The 27,505-nt window shown below is 39.3% G+C and overlaps 1 long non-coding RNA gene across 16 annotated transcripts; it reads right to left on the bottom strand.

Moving 5' to 3' along the window:
* Positions 1-854: 854 nt before the first annotated feature.
* NBDY (negative regulator of P-body association) lies at positions 855-23,001 on the bottom strand. Of its 16 annotated transcripts, none has more exons than XR_011385388.1 (6): positions 22,637-22,999; positions 21,964-22,059; positions 20,555-20,690; positions 19,874-19,930; positions 10,839-10,965; positions 855-1,120 (listed from the first exon to the last, which is right to left on the bottom strand). It is a non-coding gene; the product is annotated as a negative regulator of P-body association (long non-coding RNA). The 16 variants fall into 16 exon arrangements; XR_011385389.1 differs by having other exon boundaries at positions 21,964-22,051; XR_011385384.1 differs by lacking the exons at positions 10,839-10,965; positions 19,874-19,930 and adding an exon at positions 22,175-22,253.
* Positions 23,002-27,505: the final 4,504 nt, after the last annotated feature.

Below are 27,505 nucleotides of genomic sequence, written 5' to 3'. Positions count from 1 at the left end.
ATATGTGTAGATTTTGTTGTAATTGAGAAGACAAAATTTCTCTTTTCTACAACCCTAGAAGACAGTTATTATAGTTTCTAGACCATTTTCCTATAAATATCTAATTTATAAACAATTCATAACTGTTTGAAATATTGAAATCTACTTTAGGTGGGCATTTGACTTAGTAGTTAAGACAATTTCATCCCATATCATAATGCCTTGGTTTGATACATCGCTCTGACTCCTGACTTCAATTTCCTGCTAATGTAGACCCTGGGAGACAGCAGTAATGGTTCAAGTAATTGGTTTCCTGACACTCATATAGGTGACCTGCACCTAATTTCCAACTCCCAGATTTGGCTCCAGTCCAGCCCTAGATATTGTGGATATTTGGGAAGTGAACCAGTAGATGGGAGCACTCTTTCTTGCTCCTCTCTCTATCCTTCTCAAATAACTAAATAAATAATTTTAAATGTATAAAGTTGCTAACAAAAATTTTCAAATTCTGTTTCTCTTTTTTCATCCTAATTTAAAAAGTCTTAAATGAAAGTAAAACATTCATAAAAATCAAGCACAGCAACCATCTTGACGAGGGAAATAGTTAAGATGTAGAAGAGCATGGCATAGAAGCTAATGTGGTAGGATACAGATACAATAAAAAAAAAATATGACAGTAAAATGAAGAAACTGTTCTGGGATCTTGATTCATTTTCTGATTTTACCCTTCATCGTATTTCCTGGTGTTGTCACATGCTAATGAATAAGTAGATATCCACTTGTAGAAATAAGGTTGTATTTTGACACTAATTTTAGTTATATTTTATATTTTGAGTTCTTGTGAAGTATGGTTTACTAGACAGTAGTAATACAGATTTAACACAACAATGAGAGACAAAATTTATTGGGACCTTAATGAATTTATGGCAATTTAAAGTTATACAGCAAGGATTAGAATATCACCAACAGAGAGCACTGGTTGGCTGCGTGCAGGACCATCTCATGGGCAATATTTGTTTTAGTGAGTTCATCATGATTCAGGCCATGACCTTCGGTCTTAGAAGTCTACAAGCTGATCTTGCCCATGTCCTAGAATTCATCCAAATTCAGGAGGTAAATTCACGCTGATTACATCATAATACTGAAAGATAAAAATGACAATTTATTAATTTATAATGAGGAATGTGATTATCATACAGGGCAGATATGCCTCTTGAGAAGACAACACCTACTGTCCCTTTTAAGCAGGTGACAGGAAAAGCAAAATTATTAAAAGAGGTCATGATAAACACAAAATCAAATCACAATATGCTAATGAGTTCACGATATATTTGACTGCAACATGAAGATTCTACTGTAGGGCGTAACAGATGTTTTGATCACTGTAGACGCATTTCTCCCAAAAAAGTGCTAACATGTATAACTTTATGACTGCTTTTTTTGGTTTTTTGAGGATTTTTTGGTTTTCCATAATTGATCAATCAGCTTTCTTAGTCTTCCATCGCCTCTTGACACATAACTTATATTTTTCAGGAAATCTGTTTACACAAATAATATAAACAACAGACAAAATTCTTACTTCAAACAAGATTTTACCATTCCTCTGACCTCTTCAGAAAAAAACACAGGTATCAGTCCTTTTTAAGCCTTTTTCTATGTATTGAGAAATATCCATAATGAATGGTTACTGTAGTATAAAGTTTTTTTTTAAAGAAATTTATATATTTTTTCCAAAAGAAACCTTTTATGTAAGGAATACGAACTTCATGCATTTCATAAGTACAAATTTAGGAATACAGTACTTCTTCCTACCATACCTCCCCTCTAAACTATACTCCCTCCACTCCACCTCCTCCCATTTCCAGTCCCATTCTCCAATAAGATCCATTTTCAATTAGTATAAAGTTTCAGATTTATGATTTGGTATATAAGTTAGATTATCCATACACACTGTTGTAAAAATAATTTTTACATTTAAGATTATCATAATGATATTTCTATCATAATATTTCTATAGCAATATGACATAACAAAAAACCCACTAAAGCAAAGGAAAGGACAAATATCATTTGAAATACACTACAGGAAAAAATACAGGGAACAATAGTAATATACACACAATGAATGACATAATAATTTCAGTATGAATACATCAATCAATACAAATAATTTCTCCCTTAAAAAAATTGTAATGACCCACCCAGGGGCTGGAAGAATGGCACAGCAGGATAAGCCAGCATCCCATATCTGAGCATTGGCTTGAGCCCCAGCTTCTCTTCTGATCCAGCTCCAAGATACTGTGCCAGGGGAAGCAACAGAAGATGGTACAAGTACTTGCAACCTGTGAACCTGTGTGGGAGACCAGATGGAGTTCCAGTCTCCAGGCTATGACCTGGCCCAGACTTCTTGTCTACTACAGAAATTTAGAGAGTGAATAGCTAATAGATGTCATCTCTCTCTCTCTCTCTCTCTTTCTCTGTGTGTGTGTTCCAATTATTTTCAAAAAATAAATAAATAAACCATAAAGAAAATAAAGAGGAAATCATGACATATCTCACAAACGGAGGAAGTGGGAAAACAAATAAGCAGTAAAATAAAGGGTTGTGAGGTGGCCACCTAGGTGGGCAATGTTCCGAAGTGAGAGCCGCACAGCAAAGCTACACCTGGAGATGAAAAAGAAGATGCAAAAGGATGTGATATCCTCTAAACAAAACTTCCTCATCTATGTGTCCCTGCTGTGAGTCATTCCTTTTATATATATGTAAAAAAAAAATTGGACAGCATACAAAGACTGAGCATCACACTTGGATGCATGAGATAAATAACTTGCTTACTGTTTCTACTCCTTTCTGCAAATGAGTAGGCCTGGAAAGGTATATGAGATTCTAATTGAATGGTCATAAAAATTGTACTTGTTAAGAACAAGTTAGGTTCTGATAACTGACCTTCATGGCTAAAGTATAAACCTATTTAGGAAGTACAAAGAGACTTGTGGTCACAGTGATCTCTTCTGCCTACGATAGACAGCCTCTTTGAATGTTGGTGTAAAGGTGACAAATGCCAAATGCCATTTTTTTTTGGTTTTTCAGTTTTTAAAAGGGATATTTATTAAACAAGTTTCAGTTATAATACATTTAAGTCTCAGAATTTCATACAAACAATACTACCAAACTCATAAAGTATTGGTATTACATCTTAAAATTGTTCCCAATCTTAAAAAGTGTACACTCAGATGCCTTACAGAATATTAAACCAAGAAGAATTAACAAACATGCCAAATGTTTCCACTTTGAATCATAGACATAGCTCCTATATTTGAATTTACAGAAAAACATGATTCTCAACATGCATCTGGAATTTTCAATGTATTGTGGTATAAGTGCAACATTTAAAATAAGCAAAACTGCTTTAACCTAAATATGCTTCCTGCTTTAGGTAAACTCCTACAACTTAAGAAAAGCTGAACATATTTTTAATAGTTATGATCAACAATTATTTCTGGTAAAAAAAAAACACCTCATCATCCATGAAACAAGAATTTGAGAAGCAGCAGCAAACTTCACGCCACAGAATGGGGTCAAAGTGAAATTGAATGGACATCCTGCAGCCTACTGGAAAAGAGCCAGGAGAGAAGGCAAGGCCTCAACTGCACAAACCAGAAAAAGACAAAGGCATGTCAAACCCTGAAGAAGATAGTATGTCCTGTGACCACAATACACAAACCCAGCAAACCTCTTTCACCACTGGATGAGAGGATGAGGTAAGCAGGGACCTGACAAAGGGAGGGTACAAGTGGCAGGTGATCCATTCCAATAGTCAATACAGATGGTTTTACTTGCACAGGCAAAGAAAGTTCATTCTCCTGCAGGATCCGACCTCCGTGCTCCCACCCAATCTCATCCCGCCTTCCACGCAGAAATCAGTTCTCCACAAAACAAGAATTGGAGAAGCAGAGGCAAACGTCATAATGCAGTAGTCATGTAGAAAACAGAACAAGGACCAAGTGGGGCTTGCATCCCCTCGCACACAGATGAAATACAGGAGGGCAGCCTGTGGCCTCCTGGGGGAAGAGGCAGGAGTCATGGCACAGCCGCACAGCCTCAGCTGTTGGAGCCAGAGACCTGAACTGGGTACAGACACAGGCTTGTGGCACCCTGACACGAATATATTAAGGCTTCCCATCTCCCACCCCCTTCATGCCTGGAAAACCTCATCCACTACTGTTCATGGCATGCCAGAACACTAAGCAGTAGTAAGTGGGGACCAGGAAGCTCAACAATTGGCACCCTTAGCTTGGCTTGGGGTACCCTGCACAGATGCTTTCATGTAAGGGGAAACTGGAACACTCGCTTGCCTGAGTATGCATGGAAGCACATGAAGACTCAGGAAGGGGTGAGAAGGGATTGCTGTTGAACATGAAAAACGATGGTCCCTGTCCACATCTCTGCATTTCCCTCTTCCTACATTTTCCCAAAACAGGTGTTGGATGGGACATTGAGGTTACTAAACATCAGGGTAAACTCCAGAGTACTGTATGCCTGACAGTTCTGAGTGTGTATGTGTGTGTGTGTGTGTGTGTGTCTGTTTCTGTGCATCTGTGTGTGAGCGAGACAGAGCGAGTAGACAGAGAGGTGACACCTGTTTGCATGAGGGTATCTCTTTCTCTGGCCAGAACTCCCTCCAGGGATACATTCAAGTGGAAGAACAAAGGAAATGTTAACTCCACTTTGTGGGCGTCCCCCTGCATACTCCCCAGGTTGCAATGGCCCAGAGTTTTTAAGTTTCTCTCCTAGGAAAGCCTGTGTTTTCCTGCCTGGGGCCAACATCTGTCACAGGTGTGGAGGACTCAAGTGAAGAGGCAAAACATCTTGGGTACTGTGCAAAGCACTGAGCACTGGGCTCCATGCTGCTTCAGAGGTCCCAGTGGCACGGGTTGGGTGGGATACCTGCATAGCAAGGTCATCAGGGTTCCCCATCACACCAGGCTGCATGTGTGTAAACTCATGCTCCCATATTTTGTGGCACGTCTGCTGGGAAAGCATTTAAGAACTGGTCTCATGTGTCCCCCAATCACTCATTTCCTTTCCTGTCTGAATCAGGAGCAGGCCCAGAGCCCCACTTAAGTCGAAGACTACAGAAGTCTATTAGGCTCTAAGCAACACAGCTCTCTCTCCAGATGACCAACAGCAGCAGCAGCAGCAGCAGCAGCACCATGCCCCCGCCCCCCACCCGCAAACACACACATATTTTGCTGGAGAGGGAAAGGTGAAAGGCACACAAGCAACAAGCCCTTGTTCTTGGCCAGGATTCAGGCTCTCACTCAGAGGTGAATCCACACAACACCTCCTAACCCCAGCCCTGCCCCTGAAAACTCCACCATGCAGCAGGGGCTCTGATGTGCTCACTGGAGGGTGCATCCAAGACAAGAAACCAGAGAGAAAGGGTACAGCCTGGCTACACTTGGGTGAGAATCCTCACTGGCCCAAGGCAAGGCCCCTGTGTTCGAGGCGGGGGCTGTTGTTTTTGGTTTGCTGGTGTTTTATTTTGAGGCTGCAAAAAGCAGAGGCCATGGTAGGGCTAGAGGTAGAGGAGGGCTGGGATCAGGGTGAGTCATTTGTGGAGCTACAGTGCCATCCAGCGGCAACTGTGTCTGAAAACACCAAGCACCAGGGAAGCTCGCCTTCAGCCAAGCACAGGGACAGGCAAGGGGATGTGCTTGGCTGAAGAGACTAGGCCCAGGCCTGGAATTTCCCTACCCGGAGACAGAGGCCTGGAAGACAGCGTGCACACCAGGGCGTTTCGCCCTGTCCCTTCACCTGGCGACCTGCCAGCGACCGTCACCACCAGGAGGAGCACAAACACCAGCACCAGCTGCAAACGGGCCAGAGGCCTGCCTGCACTCTAAATTTAGATTCTGGCACAGAAATGCAGACAGCCCCCAAGGGCCTGAATTCAGCCCAGAGGGCGGAGCTTCGCCATAGGCCATTTTGGAGTGAGCCCACGGGAAGCCCCTAGCCTTGGTGTCCATTAGGGGGAGTACCCCGGAGAGTAAGGCCCCAGTCCTCCCCGGGAGCAGAGGAGATGACAGGTGCTGGGGGAGGGACATTTTTCGTATGGCGGCCCCAGGCCACATCCATGGGCAGCCGGCCGCCATGACGGACTGCCCTGGCCCTAGCACCTGCTATAGCAGAGAGCGCCGCGGTAGCAGACCGTGTGTCTGGGAGGGAGCCGGGAGCAGGGGTGAAGGGGGGGGTGAGTGCCAGCCACCAGCTACTTGTGGAGCTGCAGCCGCGGGGACCCCTGCCGCCCCATCTGCCCACTGTTTCGCTCTCGCCTGCTCCTGTGCCGAACCCCCTTCCCTCACCACCAACACTTTCCGCTTGATGGCAGTGTGGCGCCACAGATAAACTGCCAGGCCTGGGTGGCGTGCCCCTCTGCACCAAGGCTCCTCCGCCTTTTGCAACTTGAAAAAAAGGAAGGAAAAAGAAACAAGGGTAGGAGGCCAGGAAAGACACACACACCTGCCACCAAGCCTTAGTCTGACCACCCAATTCAAAGGGACCCTCAACCTGCCTTCAGAGCTGCCAGCTCCCTGGGTCCCGGTGCCAGTCCAGCCATTCCGCTGGCCTTGCAGCCAGACTGCACTTCCTCCCAATGCCGGTGTGGCGTCTAGCCATCCCAACTGCCACCCCAGGTCCCCGTGGCCTGCCTGGGAGCCCACAGGGCCTCAGAGGCGGTGCCTAAAAGCAACTCACTCACAGCCCATTTTGTCTTCTGCTATATAGTCCACTCCTGGTGACTAAGGAGCAGAATAGTTATTTGTAAAACACATTTTAATGAAACTAAAAGGAAAGGAGAGGATGGGTCCTTGGCACTGGAATGCAGGTTTGGGGGAGTGGAGGATAATGGGTATCTTCAAACTAATGAGTGGTTATGTCAAAAACTAACAAAAGGCGGATAGATAGATGTGGAGAAGGAAGGAGGATGGGAGGAAGAGGGGTAGGGAGCAAAGGAATATCATTATGTAATAAGTGTTGTATCTACAAACAGTATTAAATCTGTTAAAAACCAAGAGTCAAACAAACTAATCAAACTACTGGGAGATAGCATTTGGGAGTACAAGACAGATACTTCCTCTTTCCCATTCAAATAGCTGACCACTGAAAATAGTTCTGATTGTTTACCTTCTGGTTTTGATCAGGAGCTGCTGAAAGCTAAAGCGGAGGCTGAAACCTGGTCTCATGGTATATTGATAAGTTTCAGGTTCTGACATCTTCTGGTTTGTAAGTGTAGGGATGATGCACCTCAACATTTGTAGATCTAGTGACAAGCTATAGTCTTGGTTGTTGAAATCTTCCTATATATACATATATACATATAGATAGATATTTTTTAAGACATTTATTTGAAAGGTGGAGTTACAGAGAGGGAAAAATGCAGGCAGAGACAGAGAGGTCTTCCATCTACTGGTTCACTCTCCAAGTGGTCTTAATGGCCAGGACTGGGCTAGACTGAAGCCAGGAACCAGGAGTTTCATCTGGGTCTCCCACGTGGGTGCAGGTGCCCAAGCACTTGGGCCATCCTCTGATGCTTTCTCAGGTGCTTTAGCAGGGAACTAGATTGAAAGTGGAGGAACCTGGACTCGAACAGGCACCCATATGGGATGCTGGTGCTGCAGGCAGCAGCTTAACTTGCCATGCCACACACAGGCCCCATTACCCTATATTTTTAAAACTGGATTGTGTTAAAATGTTTCTTCTTTTCTGTGTCATCAAAAATAAGGGAAAAGTTTGCAATAGTAAGTTTATTCCTTATTCTGATTATTTTTACCCTGGTGGAGATTGACTGCCACTCTCCCACACAATTGATGTGACAAGGAATAGAATTTCTGTATTAACACACAATTCTAAAATAAGAAATATTAGTATTTAATATCTAAATACTCCTACATAATGCATTCTCTATCTCCTTAATTTGAGTTCTTTGTAGACAACTGATTTGATGCTTTTAAATTTTTTTATTTATTTCTCATGTTATTTGAGAGAGAGAGAAACACACACACACACACACACACACAGAGAGAGAGAGAGAGAAGAGAGAGAGAGAGAGAGAGAGAGAGAGAGAGAGAAAGAGAAATGAGAATCTTCTATCCTCCATTTATTTCCTCAAATACCTGTAACAGCAGGGACTGTGTCACACTGAAAGCCAGGAGCCCAGAATTCAATAGGAGTCTCACATGTGGGTGACTGGTACCATACTACTTGAGCTATCACCTGTTGCCCCCCATGGCATGCATTAACAGGAAGCTAAGTCAGAAGCTTAGCTGGAACTTGAACACAGGGACTCTGATATGAAATGTGGGTTTCCCAAGGCATGACTTAACAGTTGTGTGAGTGATTACTGATGCCATAAACAAGAGTGTCAATCGTTAAGTCAACAACAGGAGTCACTGTGCACTTACTCCCCATGTAGAATCTCTGTCCTTAATATGTTGTACAGTGTGAATTAATGCTATAACTAGTACCCAAATGGTACTTTATACTTTGTGTTTCTGTGTGGGTGCCAACTGTTGAAATCTTTACTTAATATATACTAAATTGATCTTCCATATATAAAGATAATTGAAAATGAATCTTGATGTGAAAGGAATGGGAGAGGGAGTGGGAGATGGGAGGATTGCAGGTGGGAGGGAAGTTATGGGGGGAGCCACTGTAATCCAAAAGCTATACTTTGGAAATTTATATTTATTAAACAAAAGTTTAAAAAAACAGTCGTGTGAAATTCCAGCCCCTGAGTTGTTTTCCTCTTATTTTCAATTATGACATATGTCAGGATTAATTAGTAGCATCTATTTCCAAATCAATCTTTCATAATTTTAAAATCACTGCAGGGGCCAGCACTGTGGTGTAGTGGGCTAGACCTCCACCTAAGGCACCAGCATTTGATATGGGCACTAGTTCAAGTCCCAGCTGCTCCTCTTATGATCCAGCTCTCTGCTATGGCCTGGGAGGGCAATAGACATGGCTCAAATGCTTGTGCCCCTGCACCCACTTGGGAGACTCAGAAAAAGCTCCTGGTTTTGGATCAGCCCAGCTCTGGCCATTGTGGCCATTCTGGGGAGTAAACCAGGGGATGGAAATTCTTTTCTGTCTGTCTATCCCTGTCTCTGTCTGTAACTCTCTCTCTCTCACATAAATAATAAAAATCTTGAAAAAAATCACTGCAGTAAATTTCATTTACCATAAAATTTAACATCTATAAAATACTAGAGAACATTTTATTTTTATCTCAGTTAAAAAGACTGCCTTAGAACAGGAAGCTAACAGTCTCTATACAACTGTTCATAAATTTACGAAGATAACTGCTTCCTTAAAATGCCTTTCTCTTTATGAGAAATAAAATATTAAAAATGATTGCCAGTCATTTGGGGGTATTAAAAATCTGTTAGAACAGACTATAATTTTGATTTTACAATATTTTATAGGAAGATGCCTGTCACACAAATAACAGCTTTTGTTTTCCTGAGCTTTTAAATGACAGACGTCCAAACATGCAAACAACTATATAACAAAGTTTCCCAGTCTTCCTGTAAAGAATCAGGCAAATTTGAGACGCAAGAAATCATTGCAATCACTCAAAAGCTTATGTTGCCCCACCAGGACAATAATAAGCACTTTCTAAATAAAAACAACTTTTATGTTCACAATTTAAATTTTATAACATAGGGCCAAAAAAATAGTAGAAATGTGTTAGAGTCATAGCAATTGATATAATTTAAAGGAAAAGAAAACCATAATAAAATCTATGTGATTAATGCTTTAAAAAAGTAGAGCTGTTACTTAGTTTGGTTCTTTGGAAATGTACAATTTAACAAAATAAACGCATGTTATAAAATCTTGCAATCCATGAGTCAGTAATATGTTTAAAATACAGATAAGTGATGGATATCAAAGACACTACTGGCAGACAGAAACAATTCATCAAGCTAAACACTTAAGATTTATGGACTTCACTATAAGTTATATTAAAACAAAGCAAAAACCATGAAGTAAACTAATAAAATTCTTTTATGCCCTTTACTTCTCTTTTACATTGCTAATGAACCAGATGGAAGATGTTACACTGAGAATTCAACATGCCATCTGCCAAGTCAGCACTTGACATGTGCAGTAATAGACAAATACCAAGCACAGAAATGGCAAAGAGGAAGTATTCACTTCTAGAGGCAGAGGAGAGGGAACAAGGAATACAATTTCCAGAGTCTATAACAAATGAACAGGATGTGGAAAAATGAAGTTCACAAGGGAGACAAGGGTGTAAAGATATCAGAGATAGCCAAATGTCCAAAGAAATGAGCATCAAATAACAGTATGTTCATTAAAATAACCTAGTAATATATAAATACAAATACAAGAAAAGGCTTCTGTGTGGTTGGAATGGAGGGATTAGTAACAATAGAGAATAGAGAAAGCCTGTATAAGAAACATGCGGTAAGGAATATGTTAGGCCATGCTAAGACTTTAGATTTTATCATAGGAAGCAGGAAATCATGATAGGATTTTAAGTAGGAAAATTATATGGTTAGATATTTACTTTAGAAATGTGATTCTAGAGGCTACGCCAAGTCAACAGGCAGGAATGGAGGCAGGAGATCAGTATTGTCATTTAGGACAGAAATGGTGAGGGTCCAAACCAGAGTATGGGAATAGTTAGGTGAATGAGGAAGGAAATGACAAATTCCTGACATATTTTGAAGGACTAATCTTTATGACTGGGTGACAGATTAAACAGTGGAGGTACAGAAGAGGAGGAACAGGACATGATGCCCTAATTTTTGGATTGGGGAAATTAGTACTCACAAGAATAAAAACAGGTTTGTGGTGTTGCTGGTGATGATTCAAAGATTCCAGTTTTGGCTGTGTTCAGTTTGCAGTGCTGATAAGGCATCCACAGAGAAAGGGTCAGCAGGCAGTTAGTTACATGTCTCTGAAGGTTTAAAAAAGATTTGTTCTCAAAATACGTATTTGTGAGTCAACTACATATATGTTTAATTTAACTCAGAGCAGTGGGTGAGACTGCCAAGTGGAAATGAGAATTAAAACAAGGATATTTAAGAACAACCCAATCAGGATCAGGGCAGAGTAAGAGCATTCAGAAAATGGCAATGACAGACAGTGGCCAGATATATAAAAAGAGAGCTAGAAAGAAAGATATCACAGAAAGGGAGAGAGGGGCTGGTGGTGAGGCACAGCAGGTTAAGTTCCTATTATCCCATATCATTGCACTAGTTTGAGTCCTAGCTGCTCTGCTTCTGACGTAGCTCCCTGCTAATGTAATGTGCATGGGAATTCAGCAGAAGATGGTCCAGATGCTTGGACCCCTGCCACTTACATGGAAAGCCCAGATAGAGCTTCAGGCTCCTGGTTTCAGCCTACCAGCCCTGGCTATTGTGGACATTTGGGGAGTGAACTAGAAGATGCAGGATCAATCTCTTTCTGTCTCTCTCTCTCTGTCTTTCCCTCTCTGCCTTTCAAATAAGTAAAATAAATCTTAAAAAAAGTAAAGGAAGAAAAGAATTTTAGGTATCACAGAAAGGTTAAGATATATTCACGGGAATTGAGAATAACAGTTATGGTAACCTCTACCACAAAGCATCATGCATAAGCTACTCTTACAAATCTCTGCATTTATGCTTAAAAGTTGCCAGCATTTGGGGCCGGCATTGTGGCATAGCAGGTTAAGCTGCCACCTGGTTCTAGTACTGGCTGCTCCACTTCTGATCCAATCCAGTTCCCTGCTAATGGCATCAGAAGAGCAGCAGAGGATGGCTCAAGTGTTTGGGCCCTGCTAACCATGTGGAAGATCTGGATGAAGCTCCTGGCTTCAGGCTGGTTCAGCCCTGGAAGTTGCAGCTATCTGGGGAGTAAACCAGCGGATTAAAGAACTGTTTCGGGACATGCTCAAGCTGACTTACCTCAAACGGTAGAGTTAGAAACATACCAGGGGATTCCAATTCAATCCCATCAAGGTGGCATGTACCAATGCCATCTCACTAGTCCCAGTGATCAATTTCTGTTCACAATTGATCATAATGATAGGACTAAGAACCAAAGGGATCACATAAACAAGAATAGGGTCTGCAAATACTAGCCGATAGAATAAAAAAAGGAGAGAACGATCCAACATGGGAAGTGAGATACACAGCAGACCCATAGAATGGCAGATGTCCTCAACAGCACTCTGGCCTCAGAATCAGCCCTTAAGGCATGTGGATCTGGCTGAAATGCCCATGAGAGTATTTCAGGCATGGAAAACCAAGACACTCTGGGGGAAAAAAAAAAAAAAACCTAAATGAATGATCTCCGCGAGTGAGATCCCAGTGGAAAGAACGGGTCATCAAAGAAGGAGGTACCTTTCTCTGAAGGGAGGAGAGAACTTCCACTTTGACCATGGCCTTGTCTAAAAATTATCAGAGTCGGTGAACTCAGGGGACTTCCATAGCCTTGGCAGCTCATGACAAGAGCCTAGGGTGATTACTGATGCCATAAACAAGAGTGTCAATTTGTTAAGTCAACAACAGGAGTCACTGTGCACTTACTCCTCATGTAGGATCTTTGTCCTTAGTGTGCTGTACATTGAGATTTAATGCTATAACTAGTACTCAAACAGTATTTTTCACTTTATGTTTCTGTGTGGGAGCAAACTGTTGAAATCTTTACTTAATGTATGCTAAACTGATCTTCCATATATAAAGAGAATCGAAAATGAATCATGATGTGAATGGAAGGGGAGAGGGAGTGGGAAAGGGGAGGGTTGCGGGTGGGAGGGACGTTATGGGGGGAAGCCATTGTAATCCATAAGCTGTACTTTGGAAATTTATATTCATTAAATAAAAGTTTTTTTTAAAAAAAAAGAAAAAAACAAAACAAACAAACAAAAAAGAACTGTTTCTCTTTCTTTCTGTAACTTCGACTTTTAAATAAATTAATAAATCTTTAAAATAAACCTGAAGTAATTTTAAAAGACTTGGTATCTGTAATATGAAAGACAAATACAGGGGCCGGCACTGTGGCGTAGCAGGTGGGGCCGCTGCCTGTGGTGCCGGCATCCCATGTGGGTGCCGGTTCTAGTTCCTGCTACTCCACTTCTGATCTAGCTCTCTGTTGTGGCCTGGAAAGCAGTACAGGATGGCTCAAGTCCTTGGGACCCTGTGCCAACGTGGGAGACCTGGAGGCGGCTCCTAGTTCCTGGCTTCAGATCTGCACAGCTCCAGCCATTGTGGCCAATTGAGGAGTGAACCAGTGGATGGAAGACCTCTCTCTCTGTCTCTCTCTCTCTTTCTCTCTGCCTCTCCTCTCTGTGTAAGTCTGACATTCAAATAAATGCATGAATCTTTGAAAAAAAAAAGGAAGACAAATGCAACAAAAGCTATTTTAACGAAGCAAAGCATTTAAATATGTAAATGCTGAGGCATGACAATAGAAGAAAATAAACTATGCAGAAAAATATACAGAGAATGCTTATAAATATGGTAGCTACAAATGATAACTGATACAGGTTTATTGTTACTGATATCTCAAATGTCCAAGGGCAGAATTTTTTTGTAGATGGCATGATTTTCCAAAATGATGAACAAAACAAAGTAACATCTTATCTTGGTTTATCTGGTAACTGCATTCCTGGAAAAGTCTGTGTGTAGTAAAATTTATATTTTGTATATTAAATGGAGTTCAATTCAAGGCCTAGATTAATATAAACAGATTTTTCACCTAGGTAAACATCCAACGGGATAGTCAAAAGTTGTCTAGGATGTAGAAAATGTCTTCTTTGTGCAGGCTGTCCTGCATATTGCAGAACATTTAGCATCCCTGATCATATTCACAACATGCCAGCGAGCACTCTGCTTGTTATAATCACCTTAATTGCCTTTCATAAACTTTCAAACCACCCCCTCAAGATTGCATTATTTCTTTCTTTCTTTCTTTCTTTTTTTTTTTTTTTTTGACAGGCAGAGTGAACAGTGAGAGAGAGACAGAGAGAAAGGTCTTCCTTTGCCGTTGGTTCACCCTCCAATGGCTGCTGCGGCCGGTGCACTGCGGCCAGCGCACTGCGCTGATCCAATGGCAGGAGCCAGGTGCTTCTCCTGGCCTCCCATGGGGTGCAGGGCCCAAGCACTTGGGCCATCCTCCACTGCACTCCCGGGCCACAGCAGAGAGCTGGCCTGGAAGAGGGGCAACCGGGACAGAATCTGGTGCCCCGACCGGGACTAGAACCCTGTGTGCCGGTGCCGCAAGGCAGAGGATTAGCCTAGTGAGCCGCAGTGCCGGCCTGATTACATTATTTCAATTGGGAGCCACCACTCTAGTCTTATCCAAAGAAGAAAATAAGTCTTTCTCTTGGCTCCTCCCCCTCAGACAACCAGGTTTATTTCTTTTCTTTCTCAGTTATGAATTCTCTTTTCTTCTATATCTTCAGTCTCTTTTCTTACTACTCTCAGTCACTAAAGATGAGCAAATTTCCACCATTACTTTTTAATACTCTCTTGGCTGTTAATCTTTTCACAGTTACATCTAATTTTTTGTATCATCCAGTTTTTATCCTCCCATATCACCTAAACAACTCCTATGAATGGTTATATTAGTAAGACTCAATTGAGTACCTCCTGGTCACTCTTAAACCCATGCAATTTGACTTCTGCTCTCACAGCAAACTGAAAGCAGTAATGCCAGATTCACCAGTAAACTTAATTTACAAATTAATGGCTACTTTTCAGTATTGAACCCTCAAAGTTTATGAAGAATATGTACTATGAAAACACTATGCATGAATTTCACATTTTTTGCACCAAAGGAAATTTATCATTTAATTCTATTTTCCATGAACTTTTAAACACTTATATTCATTTTTATTTATGAAAGACACAAAAATAAGAGAGAGAGAGAGAGAGAGGTCTTCAATCCACTTGGTCACTCCCCAAATGCCCATAAGCACCTGAGCCAAGGGGCCCGACTACACGGGCCATCACTTCTTCCCAGGGTACACATTAGCTGGAAACTGGAATCAGTAGCAGAGGTGGAACTCAATCCTAAGCACTCCAATATGCAAAGTGGGCATCCCAAGTGGCATCTAAACCACTATTCCAAACGTCCATCCCTCCATAAACTTATTAAAGTTGGGCATTAAATTCTTTGAGATTCTCCCTTCATCTTAGGTACATTTATCTGTTCATCTTTTTTCCAGATAATCTGTAAGTTTTGGTGCCCAGAATTTCTTCCTTAACTCATATTTTCCTGTCTATATAATATTTTCTAAATTATCTAATTTATCACCTTGTTTTAACTATCATTTTTGTGATGATGGATATCCTAATCTGTTTATCTGGCCCAAACCTTTCTTGCAGTCACAGACCTTCACCTGATTGCCAGCAATCTCCATATAGCAATCTTACTCAAAATATTGAAAACCTGTTCCTTCTCTTTTATTTTATATCTGTTAGTGATATATTGAGGCTGGAAATTTAAGAATAATTTTCTGTTATCCTGTCTCCCTTGGATGACTCATCTGTGATGGTCTTATGGACATGCTAGTTTGACTAGGCTATAATCCCCAGTTATTCAACCAAACATTCATCTAGTTATCACTGTGAAGCTATTTTGGAGATGCCTCTATAATCAGTTGACTTTAAGTAAAGGGGATTTTCCTAGATAATCTATGTGGATTTTAATTAATCAGCTGAAAGGTTTTAAGGGCAAAGCTAAGGCTTTCCTGAAGGAGAAATTCCATTTGAGAACCTGAGTTTCAGTCCATGCCTGAGAATTCCAGCCTGCCTTTTCTAAAAGCCTATGCTGCAGACTTAAACAAATATCCTGCAATACATTTCTCAATATCTTTCTCTACTGGTTCTATTTCTCTGACTGTACCCCGAATGACATAATATCTAATCAATAATATTTCATTAACCTTTCTCAAATCCATTTCTTCATACTCCATTCCAATCAGCATTGGCTTAATTCAAGCCTTTATTACTTCTCAGGGTTTTCACATAAGTATCTTAAATGGTCTTCTCATTTGAATCTCTTCCTGCATTATCCTCCAACTTGGACACTGTTATGATCTACATCATAAATATGAACATAATTGTGAACATTTTATTCTCCTTAAACTATTCAATGACTTCCCTTCCTAGACTTATCTTCAACCTAATTAACATGGCACACAATGTCTTCATGTTTATGCTCTGGCTTTTATGATCTAGCTTTATCTTTCCACTCCAGGAAAATTTACGGCTACCATCCATCTCCGTCTCTCCAAGAGAACAGGCTATCTTGAACTTTGTTACTTTGGTCATTATATTCTTACCACATGAAGTGCTTTATTTTCCCCTATACCAACATCCATTCATATTTAATACTATCACTCTTTTTTTATAATTCAGATCAGATATTGAGTTACACCGGAGGTCATCCCTGGCATTTGTAGTCTAGGTCATACACTCTTCTGTTATAATACTCTTAGAGTACTCTGTGCCCTTCTCTATCCACAGAGCTTACCAAACCAGTCTATGAACCTTTGGGGTGAGTTAGATGCATTATCTGAGTAACCTCGGAAATACCTCAAATTGAATAGAAGACCTTTAGTATTTTTGTTGCTTGAATGAAAGAATGGATGGATCAGATATTGGGTATCATGTTATGGCTGGCTATTATAATGTGATTGTGCTTGGCAGAATCATAGTCATACAAAGATGTTCACCCTGTAATTCCCAGACCCCTTGACTATGTTACCTTAAAAGGTAAAAGGAAATTTCTTGATGTGATTAAGTTAAGGATCTTGACATAGAGAATATTATTCTGGGTTACCTAGGTAGGCACACTTTAGTTGTATGTGTCCTTAAAAGCAAAGGACCTTTCAAGAGCTGAGTCAGAGAGAATAATGACAAAGGAAGTGGGAGAAATTCTACATATGAGAAAGAATCAATCCGTCATTGTTGGCTTTGAAGATGTGTGATCACAAACCAAGGAATGCAGATAGCCACTATAAGCTGGGAACAGCACCCAGCTGACATCCAGCAAGGAAATAAGGAACTGAATTCTGTCACCAACTGAATGGATATGACACAGATTCTCCCCTCGAGCCTCTAGGAGGTAATGTAGCTGGCCAACACCTTATTTTTGGGCTGATTAGACACTTACTATACTTCTAATCTACAGAACCACAAGATAATATATATGTTGTTGTACGCTCCTAAATCTGTGACAATTTTATTATGATTATAATAGAAAATAAATACAGAATCCATACAAGAAAATATGGAATACTTTTCAAGACAAAGGATTTAGATGATATGACAGCAAGTCAGGATGTAAGATTACAAAGAAAGGAACTTGATCATATCATATTTGCCTATTAAAATGATCATTCTAAAGTAGTATGATAAGGCCCTTACATAATGAGAGACAAAAAGTGGTGAAGCTTATAGCAAAAGGTTCTTAAGGAGACTATACATAAGTTACTACAAAGCCCCTCTGAGAATTATAGAGAGACAACAATCCAGGCTATGTAAATGCTTCATGGTAGGAAAATATGATGACCAAATAAATATGAGAGCTCCCTTTAATGATGAGATCTTCTGCTGTAAAAAACCTAGATAAGAAATATGGTGCTAACTATATACAATAATTCTACCTGTGTCACCGAAAATGTGACTAAAGGCACCACCCAGATATCTATGAAATCATCAAAGAACATCAAGTCCCTTGGAAGGGATGGAGCTGTTTAGTCATTTTGCTAACAAAGCCTAAATTAATAACTGGAAAATAATCAGATAAAGTCACATTGTGGACATACACAGGGCAACTGCCTAGACTCATCAGAAATGCTAATTCATGAAAAATTAAAAGAAAAAGACTGGCAGGTGTTATTCTAGATTCACATACCAGGGGATTCCAATTCAATCCCATCAAGGTGGCATGTACCAATGCCATCTCACTAGTCCCAGTGATCAATTTCTGTTCACAATTGATCATAATGATAGGACTAAGAACCAAAGGGATCACATAAACAAGAATAGTGTCTGCAAATACTAGCCGATAGAATAAAAAAGGGAGAGAACAATCCAACATGGGAAGTGAGATACACAGCAGACCCATAGAATGGCAGATGTCCTCAACAGCACTCTGGCCTCAGAATCAGCCCTTAAGGCATGTGGATCTGGCTGAAATGCCCATGAGAGTATTTCAGGCATGGAAAACCAAGACACTCTGGGGGAAAAAAAAAAAAAAAACCTAAATGAATGATCTCCGCGAGTGAGATCCCAGTGGAAAGAACGGGTCATCAAAGAAGGAGGTACCTTTCTCTGAAGGGAGGAGAGAACTTCCACTTTGACCATGGCCTTGTCTAAAAATTATCAGAGTCGGTGAACTCAGGGGACTTCCATAGCCTTGGCAGCTCATGACAAGAGCCTAGGGTGATTACTGATGCCATAAACAAGAGTGTCAATTTGTTAAGTCAACAACAGGAGTCACTGTGCACTTACTCCTCATGTAGGATCTTTGTCCTTAGTGTGCTGTACATTGAGATTTAATGCTATAACTAGTACTCAAACAGTATTTTTCACTTTATGTTTCTGTGTGGGAGCAAACTGTTGAAATCTTTACTTAATGTATGCTAAACTGATCTTCCATATATAAAGAGAATCGAAAATGAATCATGATGTGAATGGAAGGGGAGAGGGAGTGGGAAAGGGGAGGGTTGCGGGTGGGAGGGACGTTATGGGGGGAAGCCATTGTAATCCATAAGCTGTACTTTGGAAATTTATATTCATTAAATAAAAGTTAAAAAAAGTACTAAAGGGGCATGGCAAATAAATACATTACCCTAAATTGGAAGTTAAGCCAAAAAAAGAAAATAGCTATAAAACATTATTGGCACAATTGATGAAAACTGAATACAGTATAGACAGGAATATTACATTGACATAAAATTTCGTGATGTTGACAACATATACTGAAGTTATGTAAGGTAAGGAAACAATATGGGCAAATTACTGGCAAATAGGGAAGGAATAGAGACAGAATGAGGAAGAAAAAAGAGAACAGAAAAGTATACATGGCAAATGTTAATTGAGGAACCTGGATAAAGGGTAATATCGGAGTTCTTCGAAAGTTCTTTGTAATATTCTTATGAAATTAGAAAGAACAGGTTAAATAACTCAAAAGTGAAAAAGAAAACATAAGGGAGCCGACACTACTGTGCAGCAGGTTAAACTACTGCTTGTAGCGCAGTCATCCCTGCCATCCCATATGGGCACTGGTGGGAATACGGGCTGTTTAACTTTTGATTCAGCTCCCTGCTATTGCACCTGGGAAAGCAGTGAAGATCTCCCAAGTCTTTGGGCCCTTGCACCCATGGGGGAGACCTGGCTTTCACCTGGTTCTGCCCAGCCATTAAAGTTATTTGGGGAGTGAACCAGTGGATGGAAGATTTCTCTATCTTTTCCTCTCTCTGTCTTTAACTCTGCCTTTCAAATAATATAAATCTTTTTTTTAAATTAGAATGTAACAAATATTGAATGATAACAGAAATACTACATATAAAATTTGTGAAATTCTTCTAAAGTGGCAGAGAATTTATAGTATTAAATTTTTAATTTAGAAAAGAAGACTAAAAATTAATGAGCCAGAGGTCCAACTTAATAAATTAAAAAACAAGAAATTCAGAAAGAGAAATATAAACATAAAAGCAAAAATTACTAAAGTAGAAAATAAAATAATCAATGAAGAAGCTTGATGAAACCAAAAGCAGGAAATGGATTAGATTGTGATTATGGTAATTTAGCACACTGTCACAATGATATTAATGGTGGAAAAAAGCATATGATCATGGCAATACATACAAAGCATTTGGTGAAAAAACCTCCATATGTATTCATGATAGGGACTCTTTCAGCCAACTAGAAATAAGAAGGAATTTTCTTAATACAAGAAAGAAAATTTATTGAAAGAATGGTAAAACTTCTGTAGAATTCTCCTAGGAGCAAGACATGGAAATCCTCTACCACTACCATGATTTTTCTCCTTGGAAGATTCTAGATAGTACAGTAAGATAAGCTGAAAAATATAATAAGAAAGAAGAAATTGCTATTATTCATAATTAATTAAAAGATAATCTAATAGAATATATAAATTATTGAAATAAATAGAATTCAGAAAAGCTGTAGTACATAAATCAATATATAAAAATATCAATTGTGCTCCCATTTATCAACAATTGGAAAATGTGGCTAAAAAGATACATTTCATAGTAACACCAGAAACTATTATGTAATTGGGAGTCAATTTATGAATGAATAAATTATAAGTTCATAATTATATATAATAAAATAAATTATAAATTAATATATAAACATCTTACAGATTATAATATTATACACTTTAATTATTTCATATAATGTAGAAAATAGTTTTAGTTTTCTTATTTGGTGTTAGCTCTTTGCTTTTTGTTTGGCTAGTTATTTTTCATGTGTCAAAATCAACTCTTATTCCTCCTCCTCTTAAATTTTTGGTCAAGAAGTTACCTTAAATTTCACAACTTCCAGGTGCAGAACATCAGAAAAAGCAGGGTAGCATTGTAAATAATCTTCACTGTCTTCACTGGGTGAACTATTTTACGAATGCACCAAGGAAATGGAGTCATAATGCAATCCCTTTAGACTGAAAAACAGTAAAATAAAGTGAAATCATTCCTTCTGTTACTGCCCATTTCTCATTTCTCCTGGCTTCCTCAAGTCCTTATGCTCCACTCTGCCCCTATTTCAATGCTATATGATATATTCTTACAAAACAGCTGTGCAAGGGAGCTTCAAAAAGTTTATGGAAAATGGAACTAAAAGATATCCTGCATTTCCCATGAACATTTTGAAGATTTCTAGTTTACATAATATTTAGAAGGGGTGCATTACATAGTAGTTTAGAACACAGACTCTAGAAACAAACATTCTGGATTCAAAGCCCAGTTTGGTCATTTAAGTGCTGTGTAACTTGGTAAAACTTAGCTTTACCTATACAAACCTCCCTAGTATAGTTGTTGTGGCTATATATATTAAACTATGCAAAGCCTTTTTGGAACAATGTCTGACACATACAAAGTGTTCAACGAATATTAGCTATTATTCTAATTTTCAGTTATTTGAATCGCTGGGGGAAATTAAATAATGGTTATATTCTTGCCCTGCACAGGCCCTTTTACTTTTTATCTGAGTGTTTCTCTCCTTGTGCCTCCCACTATCTCATCCCCACTACCAATTTAGATAGAGGTAACGATGAGGGAAGTAATGCTTTTATGGAATGAAGTGATATTTTCAAGTGAAAAAGAGCTCATTATATCTTTCTGTACTACCACCAAATCCAATACCCAGAATCTCCTTCGTTGTTATTGTGACTTCATCAATTATTGATTCATTTACTCAAATATCTGTTTCTCTCCTACTTTTTACCAGGCACTACATGTTGATAATCTACCCCTTACAACTCCAAGTACAATGTTTACCTATTGCAGGGGATCCATTAAAGTTCATTTCATGAATAAAGAATGGATCCCTCTCTCTTGATTGTAAGATTATAAGATATTTGATTATAAGATATTTGATATCTTGTATCATATTTGGTTTCATTGTTTCATTCTATAAAGCTCATCTAAACAGGAGACTGCTTTGCTAATAGTAAGAACTGGACTCCCAAAACACAAATAATACCACTTATGTAAAAACCTTCTATATTACAACTGCTTATGAAATAAACTGCACACTTCTCAGCACAACATTTAAGGCCCTGTAACACTGTACCATCACCACCTAGTCCTTCTGATAGATTCACAGTTACAGCCAAGCTGGTTCCGAGAATAAGCTTGCTTTCAGACTTTCGTTCTGGAAACAGCACAAGGCCTAAAAAGCGTTCCCTCCCCCTCCACATGGCAGATGTCACTCACCCTTTAAGGCCCACCCAAAGTTCCCCCTTCCTCTTTTGATGGCTCATGATTACTACCAGGCAGTGACTTGGTCCATCCTCCATGCTTCCTGAATACCTTGAACAAGCAAACATTATGGCACTTGGGTTTGACCATCATATTGTAACTTTTAAAAAACAAACTTATTAAACTCTCCCACCTTAGAAAGAAAGACACACTTCTGAAGCCTCACCTTACAATCCCTTCTGTTAGCACAGTGCTGGGCATAGACATTATTAGGCTTTCAATACATTCTTGTTAGTGGTCTTGCACTAGACATTTTTTAAAGGAAAAATTTTTGAATACACACAAAAGTAGAGAAAACAATATAATAAACCCCAACCTGTACATCACCCAGCTTTAATTTTATCAATTCACAATCATTTTTTTGTATCTCCCTATCTTGGCTTCATTAAATTATTTTCAAGCAAAAGAAGATTCAAGTCTATTTCTTAAAAAAAAACTATCTAATCTAAAATATTAAAATTATTTAATGCCACTAAATATCATTTCGTCCAAGCACATTTTGTGAAGCATCTGTTTAATGCCTGCACATTCTTTCTTCTATTTTCAAATCGTGGAAAAAAACAGGGAAAATGCATGATTTAAGTTTTAGAGAGCCTGGATGTCCCTGATGAGAAAGAAAGAATCTGACCTGGTTTGGGGTGGCAGAAATATATTCCCCTACTTCTCCGGAGGAGGAGGATGCGACTTCAGGCCGGCTGATGCAGGAGGAGGTGCGGAGGGGAGAGTGGTACTACCTCCGTTTGGAGTTCCTTCCGGATAATCCCAGCGCGGAGCTAGGAGACAGCGCTTTTTTGGAGGCTTGGCTTCCCGCGTATTTCCAGGTGGGAGTGTGGACCTCCCGGAGGCACAAGGTTGGTCCCCCATAAGGATTACTGGACCCGGGGCGTCAGCTTTCTCCAGTTGGCCCTGGCAAAGCCGAGAGACCTGAGATGGCGGCGGGTCCCCTCCGGGCACAGAGCTTCCTCCCGCTTTCGCTCTTACCGTATTTCCTGTATCCTGAGACGTATATCCCCTCTCCGCCTCCACCCCTCGCTCCCCACCCCATTTTAACGTTTCTACAAGGATATGTCTTAGAAAACGATGCATATGTTTAATTTGATGCACCCTGCCCCCTCAAGTCTAACCAAACCTCTGGAGGGTTTTATATAACTTATGCAAGAAATTCAAGTTTACCTCTAACTGGTAAATTGCATGGCTTATGTGGGGAAGGTGTAATGGGAGATAGAAACCACAAAATTATTTAAGAGCTTTACAGTCTTGATGCAGACTCACATTAGAAGCACGAGCTTACCTACGACTGTTTAAAAAGCAATATAAAAACATGTAACTTGACTAGGCTGCAAACAAGCATACTGGCTACAGAAATTGAATGGGAAAAATAATTCACCGTATGTCATAGAATCTAAGGTCACTGTTTTTATATTTTAGCAAGTTGGTGATTTTTGAAGGCTTACTATATACTGATTTTTTCACATTTCAACATCAAGGAAGTCTGTTAAACCTGACAGTAGTACTCTAGACTTTTTCATCTTTTTTTTTTTCTTTCTTACAGCAGTGGGAAATAATGACTCATTTTGCTGTTGCTGATATGTTATATTCTATAATATATGGTAAATAGCCAGAAGAAGGTACCTGGTATCTCAGAAGAAAAGGCTTTTGGAACTTCTTAGACCTTAGTCTCTCCAATAGCCTTCATATCTATCCCCTTTTGACTATGGAAAAACCAGGTCACACTTTCTCCAGTACTACTCTCAATATTTTTTAATGGGGGGAAGTTCAATAGTGTCAAAGTACAACTAGCTTGTAATCAGTTTTGGTAACTCAGGCTTTGGGATCCTTAAGTAAATTCTTGGAACTTTGGTTTCCAGGGCATAATAATTTCTTTCCTGCAAAACTGTCACCATTAATCAAGGATAATACATTTGAGGCATTTCCTACCATAACTACCCCTCCTCTCCACTTCTGAGTATCCAGCACAGCCCTTTACACAAATTAGGTACTTAGTAAAGGTTTGGGAGGAAAAAAGACAATGTAGTTTTGTACCAGATGCTACCAATAAAGATGGGAAATTCAAGTGCAACAGTAGCTTTAAAACAAAGCTTTAAGGCTAAAAAGGCAGTTGGGACTAGACATCACACAGAGGTGATAGTTGAAGTTGTGTGCATGGATGATATTTCCAAAAGAAAATACAGAGAAAGGAGAAATGAATTAAAAAACAGAATATTGAGTACTTAGAAAAGAAGCCTGCTGCAAAGGGCTTCCTGAGAAAAAGTGGCTAAAGCCAAGAAAGAGAGCTGGAAACCCAGGGTTGCTCAATCTCCGCACTATTGGCATTTGAAGACACATCATTCTTTGTGGTGGTGGCCTACCCTGTGCATTGTAGAATGTTTGACAGTAGTACTCCCCATATGCCCCACCAGGTGTTATACTCCAAAACATTTTACAACATTGCCAAATGTTCCTAGGGGAGGGGAGAATCCCTAGTTGAGAAACTTTGATCTATCCCTAATCCTCCAAACTTACTTCTTACCTTGTCTTCTACATCTCAGTGAATGTTATGCCCTTCCTTCAGTTAAACAAGTCAAACATTGAAGTCTTTATTTAATATTTTGTTATTTCTAAAAGTAAATGAAATAACATTTTCACTTTATTTTTATGTAGGTCTCTAAATCTGCAAGATTAAAGACATTGATAGTAATATTTGAAATTTATTGTTCAATAAATTAAGAGAAATACATGTTAATTTTGATAAAGTGATGGGAACTAAAATTTTATCAACTACAGGTTGGTTTGACTTATGGTAAACATCTGACTTCAGGTGAAAACAGCCTCAACTTAGAACTGCTGCTGTCAACCTAGACTGTTAATACTACAACTCGATTTATTTTTATTTCTGGAAAATATTCACAGTATAAATTGTAAAGTAACATCTTAATCACTTTTAAGTATTATCAGAGTGTTAAATATAAGCATATTGTTGTAAAACCAACCATCAGAACTTTTTAGTAACTATTAAATAAAACTGCATTTCCTCCTCCCCATTAGATCCCTGGAAACCACTAATATACTCACAACTATATTTTTGTATGCTTCTTATTTTTTAAAGATTTACTTATTTATTTATTTGAGAGGCAGAGTTACAGACAGAGGGAGAGACAGAGATCTACTATCTGCTGTTTCACTCTCCAAATGGCCGCAACGGCCGGAGCTGGGCAAATCTGAAGCCAGGAGTCAGGAGCTTCCTCTGGTCTTCCATGCGAGTACAGGGGTCCAAGTGCTTGGGTCATCTTCTACTGCTTTCCTAAGCCATAGCAGAGAGCTGGATTGGAAGAGGAACAGCCAAAACTCCAACCTGGCGCCCATATGGGATGCTAGCATCACAGGAGGAGGCTTAACCCACTGTGCCACAGTGCCAGCCCTTATTTATTCTTGTTAAATTTGAAAGGAGGCTGTATCTCTTCTGAAAAACAATGGATTTGATGGTCCTGTGCATGCTAATTTATTTTTCCAGCATCTGTGTGTTTTAAGTAAGTAGTAAATGATAATTTCCCTTTAATATTATTTTGCTGTGTGTTAATATAATATTGTGCACTACTAGCACAAATAAATAAATAAATAAATAAATTGTCATTATTAGCAGCAAAAAAAATCCTTCCAGGTTTCCAAATATTTTTTTCTCAGTCATCTTCTCCAAATTAAGCTTTTTTCCCCTAAAAAATAGTTATTACTTAACCTCATCTGATTCTCCAGAGTGGCAAGAACCCAAGTACTTGGGCAGTCATCTGCTGTCTCCTAAGTGCATTACTGCCTCTCAAGTGCATTAGCAGGGATCTGCACTGAAAGAGGAATAACTGGTCTCAAACCAGCACTCCAATATTGGAAATTGGTGTCCTAAGCTGTGACTTAACCCTTTGTACCATAATGCCCATCCCCTAAGCTTTTTTCCATCAGTGAACCAGCTGAATGTGAATCATATAACCAGAAGAGAGCACTCTTAGCTTGGACTGTCAAGCCAGATTTGCAAAGTGCTATAGATCTGCATTTCTTTTATAATGTACAGTGCTCAAAGGATGAAAACAGAGAACAGAACAAAACTCATTTCTGAGTGATAGTAACCTGTGTTTATTTATTTTTTAATTAGGAAATTAGCTGATTTGTTTTTATTTCTTTTGGAAATCAGTTTTTCATCTCAAATCCAGGAATGTTCCTTTCCCATTTGTAAATACAAAAGGCATCTATGTTCATAATTTTTAGCTACCAATATAAAGATAAGAACTACGGTGTTACTTTAGCACTCTCATGAAAAGAGAAACCAGTCTTTGTTGTTTTTTGACTTAATGAAATCATTTAGCAGTTTTCTCCATATAATTCATTCTGTCTTCCCACTTCTTAATCTCTTTAAAAATATTTATTTATTTGAAAGGCAGAGTTACAAAATTGAGAGGAACACACACACACACACACACACACAGGTATCTTCTGTTTGCTGGTTCACTCACCAAATGACCACAATGGCCAGGACTAGGCCAAACCGAAACCAGGAGCCAAGAGCTTCTTCCAGGTCTCCCACATGGGTGTAGGGGCCCAAGCATTTAGGCCATCTTCAGCTGCTTTTCCCAGGCATGTTAGCAGGGAGGGGAGTTGAACCAGTACCTGTATTAGATGGGAGTGTCAGTGGCTTTACTAGTTACACAACAGCACCAACTCCTTTTTAAAATATTTTTAATATCTGCATTCAATCCTAGTGCCTGAATACCATAATTTTTGTTTAGTTTTCAGAAGATGGGTATTTGTGGACATAGGCTATTTCAAAAATTTTTGTTGAAAATTAATTAATTATAATAAAAATTCATCTTTTATAATGTACAATTAAATGTCTTAAGTATATTTACTAAGTTGTTGATCCACCACCACTGTTTAATCACAGAATATTTCCATCATTTCAAAAAGAAACTATGTACCTGGAAATAATTCACAATACCCCCTGGCCCCCTCATCCCTGACCACCACTACTACACTGTCTCTATGGATTTGTCCATACTGGAGATTTCATATAATTCTAATCATACAATATGTTGTCTTATGCCTTTGGTTTAAGCATAGTATTTTTGACTCATGATGCTTTACCATGTATCAGTTGGCAATTCCTTTTTATTTATTTTATTTTAAATTATGTTTAAAAAACCTTTTGAAATTTACCTCTGTCTCCATGGTCTACATTAGCAAGAACCTGGGATTAGGAGCCAGAGACAGTAATCAAACTCAGGTCCTCAAATGTGAGAAGAAGGCACAAACACTCTTGCTCCATCGTAATTGTTTTTAAGTGCATAGTGCACATTATTTTGCAGCCAATATTCAGAACTCTTGATCTTGTATAAACTGAAACTCTATATCTATTATTGGCAAGTCAGGGGAAGAGCCCAGGGTAAATGTCCCTCCCCTCCCAATGCCCTTACCTAGGGGATTCTCTAAGCAGAAGGCCAGAATTCAGGAGTCT

This window comes from Oryctolagus cuniculus, chromosome X (genome assembly GCF_964237555.1).
Source record: "Oryctolagus cuniculus chromosome X, mOryCun1.1, whole genome shotgun sequence".
Lineage (NCBI taxonomy): Eukaryota > Metazoa > Chordata > Mammalia > Lagomorpha > Leporidae > Oryctolagus > Oryctolagus cuniculus.
This window is presented reverse-complemented; position numbering and strand designations above follow the sequence as displayed.